At 51.5% G+C, this 13,750-nt stretch overlaps 1 protein-coding gene across 3 annotated transcripts in view; it reads left to right on the forward strand.

The window, feature by feature from the left end:
- Positions 1-13,750, forward strand: part of LOC147673477 (tudor and KH domain-containing protein-like) — a 619,192-nt gene that overhangs the window by 25,044 nt on the left and 580,398 nt on the right. The window lies entirely within an intron of this gene.

A 13,750-nucleotide genomic window follows, 5' to 3' on the forward strand; every position in this document is an offset into this window, starting at 1 on the left:
GTTCGAAGACCTCTGAACCATCGGCACCCACAAAGCAGAAGAGTGTTATCGACCCGGTGAGGTCCCTGAAGGGTGTCGAGCCGAAGACCGGGGCACCGAAGAAACTGGTCAAGGACGTCGACCCGAAGAAGTCGGCGCTGAAGGCAGTCGACACAGGCAAGGGACTCGAACTCAGAAGGTTCTCGATCCTAAGCGTCGACCCGACCAAGCTCGAAGCAGTACAGGCCTTGAGTCCACACCCGGTGGTGGCTCGAAGGAACCCGTCGAGTCAACACAGCCATCCGCCTCCTTTTCGAAGCAGGTGTCTCACTCGCTGAAACGTATTAAAGAGAAGGCTACTACTGTCGGACCAAAGGCCACTCCGCCCCCGAAGTCGGTCAGTAAACCTCCAAAAGCGTTGGCACCCATCCAGTTCACACTGGCGCCGAAAGTGGTGCCTAAGGCCTTCGCCCCGAGGACGGCCGTCGAAGCGACCAAGAAGGTGTCCGTGGGGCCGAAACCTACAACTGAGGAGGTGGCCACAAAGCATCGACAGCCTCCGCCTGAAGATCATTTGAGGCAATTCATCGACGCCGAGACTGGTAGACTTTCTATTTTTAAACGAAAGATCACCCCTGAACAGCCTATGGAATCATATAAAATTTCTTTGAAGAAGAGGGATTCTGCTACGTCACCTCTTCTCTATGAACCTATAACACCACATGGACAAGACACTGCCCCTATCTCACCCACATACTCGGATGTGGAGGCAGGGGAGGGTGACAATGAGGAGTACAGCTATCCTGCAGACACTGATCCTGTAGATCACGCTGAACCCTGGACAGACGTTGCTGAACCAGGAGATCCACAAACTGCCCCAGATAGTCATGTCTATGCTGTTAAAACCTCGCCTACTGAAGACAAGGCTGCGTTTAATGCACTTATTGAAAGGGCAGCAAAAAATCATGATGATCAGCTCCATGCTGACCCTGTGGAAGATGATTTGTTTGTTTGACACCTTCTCAACCTCAGAGAGAACTGTCAAGACTCTGCCAATGCTGAAGGGTGTCCTAAAACATGCTGGGGACATTTTTAAGGAGACACAAAGGGCGAGGGTGATAAACCCCCAGAATTGAGAAGAAATACAAACCAGTACCTGGAGACCCTACGTATATCAAGGGGCAGTTGCCGTTGGACACTCTGGTTGTTTCCAATGCCCGGAAGAGGGCGAACTCGCAAACAACGGGTGATGCTCCTCCCCCTGACAAGGAATCTAAAGTGCTAGAAGCATCAGGGAAAAGGGTGGCAGCTCAAGCGGCCAATATCTGGTGCATCTCCAACACACAGGCACTCTTAGCCAGATATGACCGGGCTCATTATGATGCACTTGAAACCCTGTTACAACACTTACCAGATGAGTATAAGGAGGCGGCAGAGATGCTAATTATCAAATGCATCTATCAAGTGTGTGCTGGATGCGGCAGACACCGCGGCCAGGGCAATTAATACAAGTGTGATGTTACGACGACATGCCTGGCTGAGAATCTCTGGATTCAAGCCAGAGATACACACCACCATATTGAATCAGCCTGTTAACCCTGATCACTTATTTGGCCCGGAGGTGGACACCACCTTGGAAAAATCAAAAAGGACACTGACTGCAAAGTCTATGGGGGCTCTACAGTCGCAGCAGTTCAGGGGTGGTTCCTTTTGTCGCTCCAACAATAGAGGAACTTCCAGAGGCCAGCTGTTCCAGCAGACACAATACAGTAAAGGAGGCACGCAGACCACCTACAACAAACAGAGTAGGGGTGGCTATCGTGGAAACCGCATCAAGGGCAGAGGTCGTGGTAACAGCTCCCGATCCTCCGCCACTAACAAACAGTGACGTCTTGTCTCTGCCCCCCGACCATTCCACACCGGTCGGGGGGGAGACTGCAACAGTTCCTGCCGGTCTGGAAATCCATCACCACAGACAGGTGGGTGAGGCAACTTATCCAGTACGGTTATTGTCTGGAGTGAACATCCACTCCACCCAACATACCCCCAAGACACCCCCAAGACACCGTCCTATGTCCACAGAGCATTTGCAATTATTTCAGCAGGAGGTAGTAGTCATGCTGCAAAAAGGAGCCATAGAGCTCGTGCCTGTGGAAGAAAAAGGTACGGGGTGTACTCGCTGTACTTCTTGATCCCCCAAAAAAGGACGGGTCCCTCAGACCCATACTGCACCTCAGACCCCTAAACCAGTACATTCTATCAGAACACTTTCACATGCTAACATTACAGTAGGTTCTACCGTTACTCAGTCAGGGAGATTTCCTCGCAACATTCGATCTGAAGGATGCATATTTCCATATACCGCTACACCTGTCACACAGGAAATACCTCAGGTTCACCATTCAGGATCAGCATTATCAGTTCAAGGCCTCCCTTTCGGAGTGACGACGGCGCCCAAGGTGTTTACCAAGTGCCTGGCGACAGTGGCTGCACACCTACGGAGACAGAACGTTCACGTCTACCCTTATCTGGACGACTGGCTTATCCAGGCGAAGTCGGCCCAGCAGTGTGCCGACCACATGTCCCACACCATTCACCTTCTTCACGATCTGGGGTTCTCACTGAATTATCCACCTTGACGATCTGGGGTTCTCACTGAATTATCCAAAGTCCCACCTTCAGCCCGCACACGTACGGCAGTATCTGGGCGCGACAATAGATACTCTGGCAGCCAAAGCACAGCCAAATTCAGTGAGTATCAACAGCATGCAATTGCTGATACAACAATTCAAACCACAACGCTCGTTTCCAGCACAAGTGTTCATGCAGTTGATGGGCATGATGGCCTCCTGCATCTTCATAGTACCGCACGCGAGACTACACATGCGTCCGCTTCAGGAGTGCTTAGCACGTCGGTGGAATCGGGCTCACGGACAGTTGAAAGACCTAGTGTTGGTGACCGGTCGCGCATACAACTCTCTGCATTGGTGGAATCCACAAAACCTTTGCAGGGGCCGACCGTTCCAGGAGCCTGTGCCAAAGATTATTCTGACAACTGACGCATCTCTCCAGGGATGGGGAGCTCATGTACTCCACTACACAGTGCAGGGACTATGGACAGCACAGCAGAGGAAGATGCACATCAACCTTCTGGAACTGATGGCTATCTTCATGACGATGAAAGCATTCAAGGTACATCTGTGCAACAAGGGTGTGTTGATCCGGACGGACAACATGACGGCCATGTACTACATACAGAAGCAGGGAGGTACACACTCTCCACAGTTGTCTCATCTGGCTCAGAGCATGTGGAAGTGGGCCATTCAAAGGAACATCTTCCTCATGGCGGAGCACCTCCCGGGCAAGGACAATCAAATGGCGGACCTGCTCAGCAGGTACAGCCACCAAATGCACGAGTGGGAGATACATCCATCAGTACTCCAGCCGTACTTCCAGCAGTGGGGTCATCCAGAGATAGACCTGTTCGCCACAAAGGAAAACGCCAAATGCCAAAAATTTGCCGCCAGGTTCCCACACACACAGTCGCAAGGAAATGCGATATGGATGAACTAGTCGGGCATATTTGCGTACGCTTTTCCCCCAGCACCTCTGATACCGCTGGTGGCACGCAAGCTGAAGCAACACTCGATGGCTATCATCCTGGTCGCTCCAACGTGGGCACGCCATCCATGGTACACCACGTTTCTAGAACTCTCCGTGGTACCGCATCAAAGGCTGCACCTCACACCCAGGCTTTTGACGCAGAGCCACGGCGACATTCAGCATCCAGATCCGCAACAGCTCAACCTGGCGATCTGGCTCCTGAGGTCTTAGAATTTGGCTACCTCAACTTGCCTCCTGACTGTATAGATATCATAAGGGAGGTAAGGAAGCCCACCACTAGAGCATGTTATGCGGCAAAATGGAAGTAGTTTGTCATTTATTGTGCCGAACACATCAACCCGCTAGATGCATCTACTCATGACATCATTTGTTATCTGTTACATCTATACAAATGCAATCTGGCCTATGCTTCCATTCGGATACATTTGTCCGCAATAGCAGCTTATCTCCAGAACAGGCAACATCTCTCGCTTTTCAGAGCGCCTGCCATTAAAGCCTTTCTGGAGGGACTCAAACGAGTTATTCCTCCCAGACACCCACCAGCGCCTGTATGGAAGCTAAACGTGGTCCTCGCCAGGCGGATGGGCCCACCTTTTGAGTCTCTCCACTCATGCGAGATTCAATTCTTGACGTGGGAAGTGGCTTTCCTAATAGCAATCTCATCGCTACGACGAGTTAGTGAACTTCAGGTCCTCACTATCCAGGAACCATTCATACAGATTCACTCTAACAGGGTGGTACTCCGTACTAACCCTACGTTTCTGCCTAAAGTGGTTTCACAGTTCCATATCAATCAAACTATAGAACTGCCAGTGTTCTTCCAGAATCCTGAGTCAGTGGCAGAGAGAATGCTCCACACACTAGACGTCAAAAGAGCTCTGATGTACTACATAGATAGCTATAAGTCAAAAGAGAAATTCCCTTTGGGCAAATGGACACAGAACAGCTAGTTCTTGCAAACCAAACACACAAAAATACAACAATATATAACACATGAACACATAGGAAGCAATGTAAACAGAATTAAAACCAAGTAAGCACTCAAGTAAAATTAATCTAAACAATTTATTAGTATACACTATATTTGTTAAAAAATGGGAAACATACAAAAACGGAAAACATATACAGTCAATTAATGAAACATTCCAGTAAACAAAGGAGGTACAGGTTGAGGACTAAATTCATACAATGATACTGAATTGTCCTCCCTTTCTTGACCATGTATAACTCCTTTATGCATCGACGCGTTTCGGTGGTGAGTACAGAGTTAAGCCACCTTCATCAGGACAGTGGAGATAGTAGTTTCCCAAAAATTCTTGATAAAAATCAATACGTTAAAGTAAGGGGTATTCAGCCTCCTTTCACACTGGGAAGATATACGTCCTGCGAAATATCCTCCTATTTACAACGTTTAAAAAGGTCGTGGTTTTCTAATGACGAAAACTTGACACGCGGTATGTGTGTCACATATGTTGAAACATTATTAGTGTAAAATGTGAGCCCGACAGAAGGCAGTCTTCGTATTTTTAATTTTTAATTTTCTGACTTCTTGTACGAGCGGTATGGGCGAAAGCTTAAAGGCATATAGAAACCGGAGCCTTCAAAGGTCAGAGCCCGCCGAGGTAAAGTCGTGCGTCTCCTATTGGCGATACCGGATAAAGCGTCCCGCGTGTCTGTCGATACTAATCCTCTGCAGAGGATTAGTATCGACAGACACGCGGGACGCTTTATCCGGTATCGCCAATAGGAGACGCACGACTTTACCTCGGCGGGCTCTGACCTTTGAAGGCTCCGGTTTCTATATGCCTTTAAGCTTTCGCCCATACCGCTCGTACAAGAAGTCAGAAAATTAAAAATTAAAAATACGAAGACTGCCTTCTGTCGGGCTCACATTTTACACTAATAATGTTTCAACATATGTGACACACATACCGCGTGTCAAGTTTTCGTCATTAGAAAACCACGACCTTTTTAAACGTTGTAAATAGGAGGATATTTCGCAGGACGTATATCTTCCCAGTGTGAAAGGAGGCTGAATACCCCTTACTTTAACGTATTGATTTTTATCAAGAATTTTTGGGAAACTACTATCTCCACTGTCCTGATGAAGGTGGCTTAACTCTGTACTCACCACCGAAACGCGTCGATGCATAAAGGAGTTATACATGGTCAAGAAAGGGAGGACAATTCAGTATCATTGTATGAATTTAGTCCTCAACCTGTACCTCCTTTGTTTACTGGAATGTTTCATTAATTGACTGTATATGTTTTCCGTTTTTGTATGTTTCCCATTTTTTAACAAATATAGTGTATACTAATAAATTGTTTAGATTAATTTTACTTGAGTGCTTACTTGGTTTTAATTCTGTTTACATTGCTTCCTATGTGTTCATGTGTTATATATTGTTGTATTTTTATGTGTTTGGTTTGCAAGAACTAGCTGTTCTGTGTCCATTTGCCCAAAGGGAATTTCTCTTTTGACTTATAGTCATTCACGGAACCCCTTCCCTTTGGTTTTGGGGTCCCTCTCTCTTTTACTAGAGGTACTACATAGATAGGACAAAAGATTTTAGGAAAACAAAACAACTGTTTGTTGCCTTTTCGCCACAACACAAAGGCAACCCCATTTCAAAAGCAGGTATAGCCAGGTGGATCGTTAAGTGTATTCAGATTTGCTATCAAAAGGCCAAGCGCACATTAACGGTTCCCCCAAGAGCCCATTCCACGCGAAAGTTGGGGGCCTCCATGGCTTTCCTTGGAAATATTCCTTTAGAAGACATATGTAGAGCAGCCACATGGTCTACCACACACACATTTACAAAACACTACTGCGTAGATGTACACTCCAAACAGCAGGCAGCTGTAGGGCAGGCTGTTCTAAAAACACTTTTTCAAACTGCTGCAGCTGGCAAGGCGGCCGCCACTAATGGAGGGACTGCTATGTATTCTATGCACAGATATGAATTCAGCAGCCCACATGCCTCGACCCGAATATGCTACTTACCAGTATGCATCTGTTCTTGGCATGTAGGGCTGCTGACATTCATAGCGCCCGCCCTCCTCCCCGGCGCTTGTAGCGGCTGCAGCACTCAGCATTACTCTTAGCATGGTCATCACTTACGGTTTTACACTCCATCTTTGCCACAATGGCGAAAAACAATCTGAGGATGGAGTCGATGCCCATGCGCTCTGTAATCCAGGGGAGGAGCCACCTTTCTCGTGATACTGCGACTCTTCCAGGACAACAATGTGCAATCATCCGGACCCAACACTAGGCGGCGATCTATGCAGAGATATGAATGTCAGCAGCCCTACATGCCAAGAACAGATGCATACTGGTAAGTAGCATATTCGATACTCTTTATCCTGCCCCAGGCATGTAAGGGAGTTGTACCAATTACATTCCTAAACAAATGGAAAATCTGGAGGGTCAGCAGGTGAGTAGCCTTTGGGGTTTTAGCAGGATATGGTCCAAACATTATAATTACATAGTTCAGAGGTTAATCTGATTTAGATGGCACTGCAGGGCATGGCATGATTACATGTACAGTATCCCAACCCAAAAGTTAATCATTAAGAATGTCCCAAATTCAACCTCCAAAAGCCGGACAAACCTATAATTGAAAGCATAACCCATGTAATGAAGAAACATAAAAAGAAACAGTAACAGATGATGAACAAGATAAGGCATGTGCAAGGAAACAAAGTTAACGATGTCCTGAAAATTGATTGGTAATCTCAGACAAAGATCGATCAGGGAAATTGGCTTTGCAAGGTCAGTTTCAGGTGAAGAGGTCAGTTTCTTACAGTTCATTTCAGAGTCAAAAAGAAACCTTAGTTAATGTATACATGAACTAAGAAGACCAGGCCACTTTATTCGCCAGGCTACCTTCACAGGCCTACGTGAGGGCAACACAAAATGGTGGCACAGAACAAAATGGAGTCCCACTCGAGAATTACAGAACCTCAAGCCGCCTTGGGGCAGGAGTGCTTGGAGCACCAGCTCTCCCTCAGAGTAGGAGCCCCTGGCCGTGCAGTTGCCTAGCAGCGCCTTCCGGCCGCCATTGGCTCCCGCTGGGGCAGAGGGCAAGGAGGGGGTCCGCTCTGCCAGGGTGGACGAGGTGTAGGAGGATGCGGAGGAGCCGGGCAGGGGAAGACCTGAGGGAAGAGCACAAAACACAGGACATGAACAAGTGGCGCACACGTCACGCCTGTGTGGGCACAATCATAGCTCCTCCCACGGCCTATTGGTGTCGATTATGCACTTGGTGCGCGTAACACCAATAGGCCATGGGAGGAGCTATGCGCGTGCTTCGGGACAATTGCGTGCTGTCTCTTAAAATAAGACGCATGCGAAGGCCATTGGGGGGTAACACAATACAAAAAAACACACGCACGAGCGTTTCACAGTCCAAAGTGACTGCTGAAACCCCGTTTTTCGTTTACAAAATGCTTAGCGCTGCGCGAAGCACTGCTACGCAGTGCAACGCTAGGCGCGAGACCTAAAAAGCTGACCACCAATTTCAGACCTCCTGGCTTTGCCAAAGCTTGTTTATTTTTATGTTTCCCATAATCTTATTGAAACTGGTTACACTGATTTTCAAATATTAATATTTTTGAGAAATACTAGCATTCATCAACACATTTTACTAAATGATCCTGCTATGTAATGGTACCTGAAATTGTACTTTAGTTTAGCAAAATGTTTTTTCCCTACTTTCATTTTTTTAGGAACATTTTATATTGAAAGCAAAGAATCGTTAATCTTGCTTTCAGCTTCTGCAAATATTTGCATATAATCAGAGGGCATTCTGGGACCATTATGCATAGCCTCATATTGCTAAACTTCGAAACTATGTGTACACATTTTTATACTGGAACCCCTGTCAGTAGTGCAGCCAGAATTTACATTTACTTAGAGCGCTCACCCTAATAATAAAGGCTTTAAATGAATGAACCATGATTACAAGTTTGAACAGCATTAACATATGCACACAAATATTAACTGTAGGCAGTGCCCTGACACTTAATGTGGCACTACAAACTGGCAGCCAAAGGGTTTGTGCTGCAAGGGATTGGGCCTACTTGTCCCAAGGACAAAATACACATTAAAACTTGTTGCCCTTGACCCCAAACAATATTCCTGGGCGTCAGTCTATAGGAATTCCACAACCCTGCACCTTGTCCGCCTGGTCCGAGCCGATAGAGCCCCGCCTTCCACAGACGCAGTGAGTCCTCCAGGGATCGAGTCTGCTTCCTCGTGGCCACTTGTGGAAAGATTAGAGGAAGAGGCAGCGCCCCACCCCACTCCACCTCTGGCGGGAGGCCAGATCTTCCCAGCCCCAAAGATGCACGTTTAAGCTCTCTTCTCTCCGTTGCCTGCTCGGGGATGTCATTGAAGTAGGTCTTGGAGTTAAAAATCAACTTCCGCTGAGCCAGGAAAAAGAGCATGTATTGCAAGTTGAGAGCCCGGAGGGCTGCTGTCAGTCCTCCAGTAACTGCTCCATGCCAGAAGTCTCAACCCCCTCCGGAAACCTAACAAAATGGAGATTGTTTTTATGAGATCGGGTTTCGTGTCTTCTGCTCGTTCTTCAACCACTGCTGTCACAGAAGGCAACTTGGATATTTACAACAAGGGGTGGTGAGGGACAGAGTCTCTGAATTAAACAGAATACTCTCACCCAGTCAAGAGATCAGGGCTAGATCCAACACCGTTTTTTAGCTCACTGCACCATCCCAGTTTCAGAACCTGGCTGTATGCAAATTAGTCTGTTCCTGTCCCAGTGCATGATGGGAACAGGGCAAACCAAACTACAAAAGCCAATTCTTACACTGGGAAGGAAACAAGCTACCGGGGACCGGTTTCTGGCATTTCAGCCTCTTCGGCCCGGCTTGCTTGAATCCTGATGGTGCAATGAGCAAGGGACTCACATCTGAGCATACCCTTCCACGCTTAGGGTGGACAAAAATATTTACAACAAGGGGTGGTGAGGGACAGAGTCTCTGAATTAAACAGAATACTCTCACCCAGTCAAGAGATCAGGGCTAGATCCAACACCGTTTTTTAGCTCACTGCACCATCCCAGTTTCAGAACCTGGCTGTATGCAAATTAGTCTGTTCCTGTCCCAGTGCATGATGGGAACAGGGCAAACCAAACTACAAAAGCCAATTCTTACACTGGGAAGGAAACAAGCTACCGGGGACCGGTTTCTGGCATTTCAGCCTCTTCGGCCCGGCTTGCTTGAATCCTGATGGTGCAATGAGCAAGGGACTCACATCTGAGCATACCCTTCCACGCTTAGGGTGGACAAAAATATTTACAACAAGGGGTGGTGAGGGACAGAGTCTCTGAATTAAACAGAATACTCTCACCCAGTCAAGAGATCAGGGCTAGATCCAACACCGTTTTTTAGCTCACTGCACCATCCCAGTTTCAGAACCTGGCTGTATGCAAATTAGTCTGTTCCTGTCCCAGTGCATGATGGGAACAGGGCAAACCAAACTACAAAAGCCAATTCTTACACTGGGAAGGAAACAAGCTACCGGGGACCGGTTTCTGGCATTTCAGCCTCTTCGGCCCGGCTTGCTTGAATCCTGATGGTGCAATGAGCAAGGGACTCACATCTGAGCATACCCTTCCACGCTTAGGGTGGACAAAAATATTTACAACAAGGGGTGGTGAGGGACAGAGTCTCTGAATTAAACAGAATACTCTCACCCAGTCAAGAGATCAGGGCTAGATCCAACACCGTTTTTTAGCTCACTGCACCATCCCAGTTTCAGAACCTGGCTGTATGCAAATTAGTCTGTTCCTGTCCCAGTGCATGATGGGAACAGGGCAAACCAAACTACAAAAGCCAATTCTTACACTGGGAAGGAAACAAGCTACCGGGGACCGGTTTCTGGCATTTCAGCCTCTTCGGCCCGGCTTGCTTGAATCCTGATGGTGCAATGAGCAAGGGACTCACATCTGAGCATACCCTTCCACGCTTAGGGTGGACAAAAATATTTACAACAAGGGGTGGTGAGGGACAGAGTCTCTGAATTAAACAGAATACTCTCACCCAGTCAAGAGATCAGGGCTAGATCCAACACCGTTTTTTAGCTCACTGCACCATCCCAGTTTCAGAACCTGGCTGTATGCAAATTAGTCTGTTCCTGTCCCAGTGCATGATGGGAACAGGGCAAACCAAACTACAAAAGCCAATTCTTACACTGGGAAGGAAACAAGCTACCGGGGACCGGTTTCTGGCATTTCAGCCTCTTCGGCCCGGCTTGCTTGAATCCTGATGGTGCAATGAGCAAGGGACTCACATCTGAGCATACCCTTCCACGCTTAGGGTGGACAAAAATATTTACAACAAGGGGTGGTGAGGGACAAAGTCTCTGAATTAAACAGAATACTCTCACCCAGTCAAGAGATCAGGGCTAGATCCAACACCGTTTTTTAGCTCACTGCACCATCCCAGTTTCAGAACCTGGCTGTATGCAAATTAGTCTGTTCCTGTCCCAGTGCATGATGGGAACAGGGCAAACCAAACTACAAAAGCCAATTCTTACACTGGGAAGGAAACAAGCTACCGGGGACCGGTTTCTGGCATTTCAGCCTCTTCGGCCCGGCTTGCTTGAATCCTGATGGTGCAATGAGCAAGGGACTCACATCTGAGCATACCCTTCCACGCTTAGGGTGGACAAAAATATTTACAACAAGGGGTGGTGAGGGACAACTTGGAGACCTTGAAGTTGAGGATGGCCACCTTTTTTTCCCCGTATCGGCATGTTGGTTTCACTATCAACGTGTGCTTTGCAGGGTGGCTGCGCGATTCACTTTCCCAGGTAAGCTGCATATCTTAATACTTTTTAAAATCCCGTCCTTGCCCCCCCCCCCTGCTGTCGGTGTGTCTGTCCCCGCCCCCCTGCTGTCGGTGTGTCTGTCCCCGCCCCCCCTGCTGTCGGTGTGTCTGTCCCCGCCCCCCTGCTGTCGGTGTGTCTGTCCCCGCCCCCCCTGCTGTCGGTGTCTGTCCCCTGTCCCGCCCCCTGCTGTCGGTGTGTCTGTCCCGCCCCCCTGCTGTCGGTGTGTCTGTCCCCCCCCCTGCTGTCGGTGTGTCTGTCCCCGCCCCCCCTGCTGTCGGTGTGTCTGTCCCCGCCCCCCCTGCTGTCGGTGTGTCCTGTCCCCGCCCCCCCCTGCTGTCGGTGTGTCTGTCCCGCCCACCCTGCTGTCGGTGTGTCTGTCCCCGCCCACCCTGGCTGTCGGTGTGTCTGTCCCCGCCCACCCTGCTGTCGGTGTGTCTGTCCCCGCCCCACCTGCTGTCGGTGTGTCTGTCCCCGCCCCCCCTGCTGTCGGTGTGTCTGTCCCCGCCCCCCTGCTGTGTGTCTGTCCCGCCCCCCCTGCTGTGTGTCTGTCCCCGCCCCCTGCTGTGTGTCTGTCCCCGCCCCCTGCTGTCTGTCTGTCCCCGCCCCCCTGCTGTCTGTCTGTCCCCGCCCCCCTGCTGTCTGTCTGTCCCCGCCCCCCTGCTGTCTGTCTGTCCCCGCCCCCCCTGCCTGTCTGTCTGTCCCCGCCCCCTGCTGTCTGTCTGTCCCCGCCCCCCCTGCTGTCTGTCTGTCCCCGCCCCCCTGCTGTCTGTCTGTCCCCGCCCCCCCTGCTGTCTGTCTGTCCCCGCCCCCCTGCTGTCTGTCTGTCCCCGCCCCCCCTGCTGTCTGTCTGTCCCCGCCCCCCCTGCTGTCTGTCTGTCCCGCCCCCCCTGCTGTTTGTCTGTCCCCGCCCCCCTGCTGTCTGTGTCTGTCCCCGCCCCCTGCTGTCTGTGTCTGTCCCCGCCCCCCCTGCTGTCTGTGTCTGTCCCCGCCCCCCTGCTGTCTGTGTCTGTCCCCGCCCCCCTGCTGTCTGTGTCTGTCCCGCCCCCCCTGCTGTCTGTGTCTGTCCCCGCCCCCCCTGCTGTCTGTGTCTGTCCCCGCCCCCCTGCTGTCTGTGTCTGTCCCCGCCCCCCTGCTGTCTGTGTCTGTCCCCGCCCCCCCTGCTGTCTGTGTCTGTCCCGCCCCCCTGCTGTCTGTGTCTGTCCCCGCCCCCCCCTGCTGTCTGTGTCTGTCCCCGCCCCCCCTGCTGTCTGTGTCTGTCCCCGCCCCCCCCTGCTGTCTGTGTCTGTCCCCGCCCCCCCTGCTGTCTGTGTCTGTCCCCGCCCCCCCTGCTGTCTGTGTCTGTCCCCGCCCCCCTGCTGTCGGTGTCTGTCCCCGTCCCCCCTCCCCCTGTCTGTGTGTCCGTGCCCGTCCCTGCTCCCCCTGTCTGCCCCTGTCTGTGTGTCCGTGCCCGTCCCTCCTCCCCCTGTCTGTGTGTCCGTGCCCGTCCCTGCTCCCCTGTCTGTGTGTCCGTGCCCGTCCCCCCTCCCCCCTCCCGTGCCGTCCCCCCTCCCGCTGTCTGTGTGCCCGTCCCCCCCTGCTGTCTGTTTGTCCCCGCCCCCCTGCTGTCTGTCTGTCCCCGCCCCCCCTGCTGTCTGTCTGTCCCCGCCCCCTGCTGTCTGTGTCTGTCCCCGCCCCCCCTGCTGTCTGTGTCTGTCCCCGCCCCCCTGCTGTCTGTGTCTGTCCCGCCCCCCCTGCTGTCTGTGTCTGTCCCCGCCCCCCCTGCTGTCTGTGTCTGTCCCCGCCCCCCCTGCTGTCTGTGTCTGTCCCCGCCCCCCCTGCTGTCTGTGTCTGTCCCCCCCTGCTGTCTGTGTCTGTCCCCGCCCCCCTGCTGTCTGTGTCTGTCCCCGCCCCCCTGCTGTCTGTGTCCTGTCCCCGCCCCCCTGCTGTCTGTGTCTGTCCCCGCCCCCCCTGCTGTCTGTGTCTGTCCCCGCCCCCCTGCTGTCTGTGTCTGTCCCCGCCCCCCCTGCTGTCTGTGTCTGTCCCGCCCCCCCTGCTGTCGGTGTCTGTCCCCGCCCCCCCTGCTGTCGGTGTCTGTCCCCGTCCCCCTCCCCTGTCTGTGTGTCCGTGCCCGTCCCTGCTCCCCCTGTCTGCCCCCTGTCTGTGTGTCCGTGCCCGTCCCCCCTCCCCCTGTCTGTGTGCCCCGTCCCCCCCTCCCGCTGTCTGTGTGCCCGTCCCCCCTCCCGCTGTCTGTGTGCCCGTCCCCCCCTCCCGCTGTCTGTGATGCCCGTCCCCCCCCTCCCGCTGTCTGAGTGT

Source organism: Lissotriton vulgaris, chromosome 12 (genome assembly GCF_964263255.1).
Source record: "Lissotriton vulgaris chromosome 12, aLisVul1.2, whole genome shotgun sequence".
NCBI lineage: Eukaryota > Metazoa > Chordata > Amphibia > Caudata > Salamandridae > Lissotriton > Lissotriton vulgaris.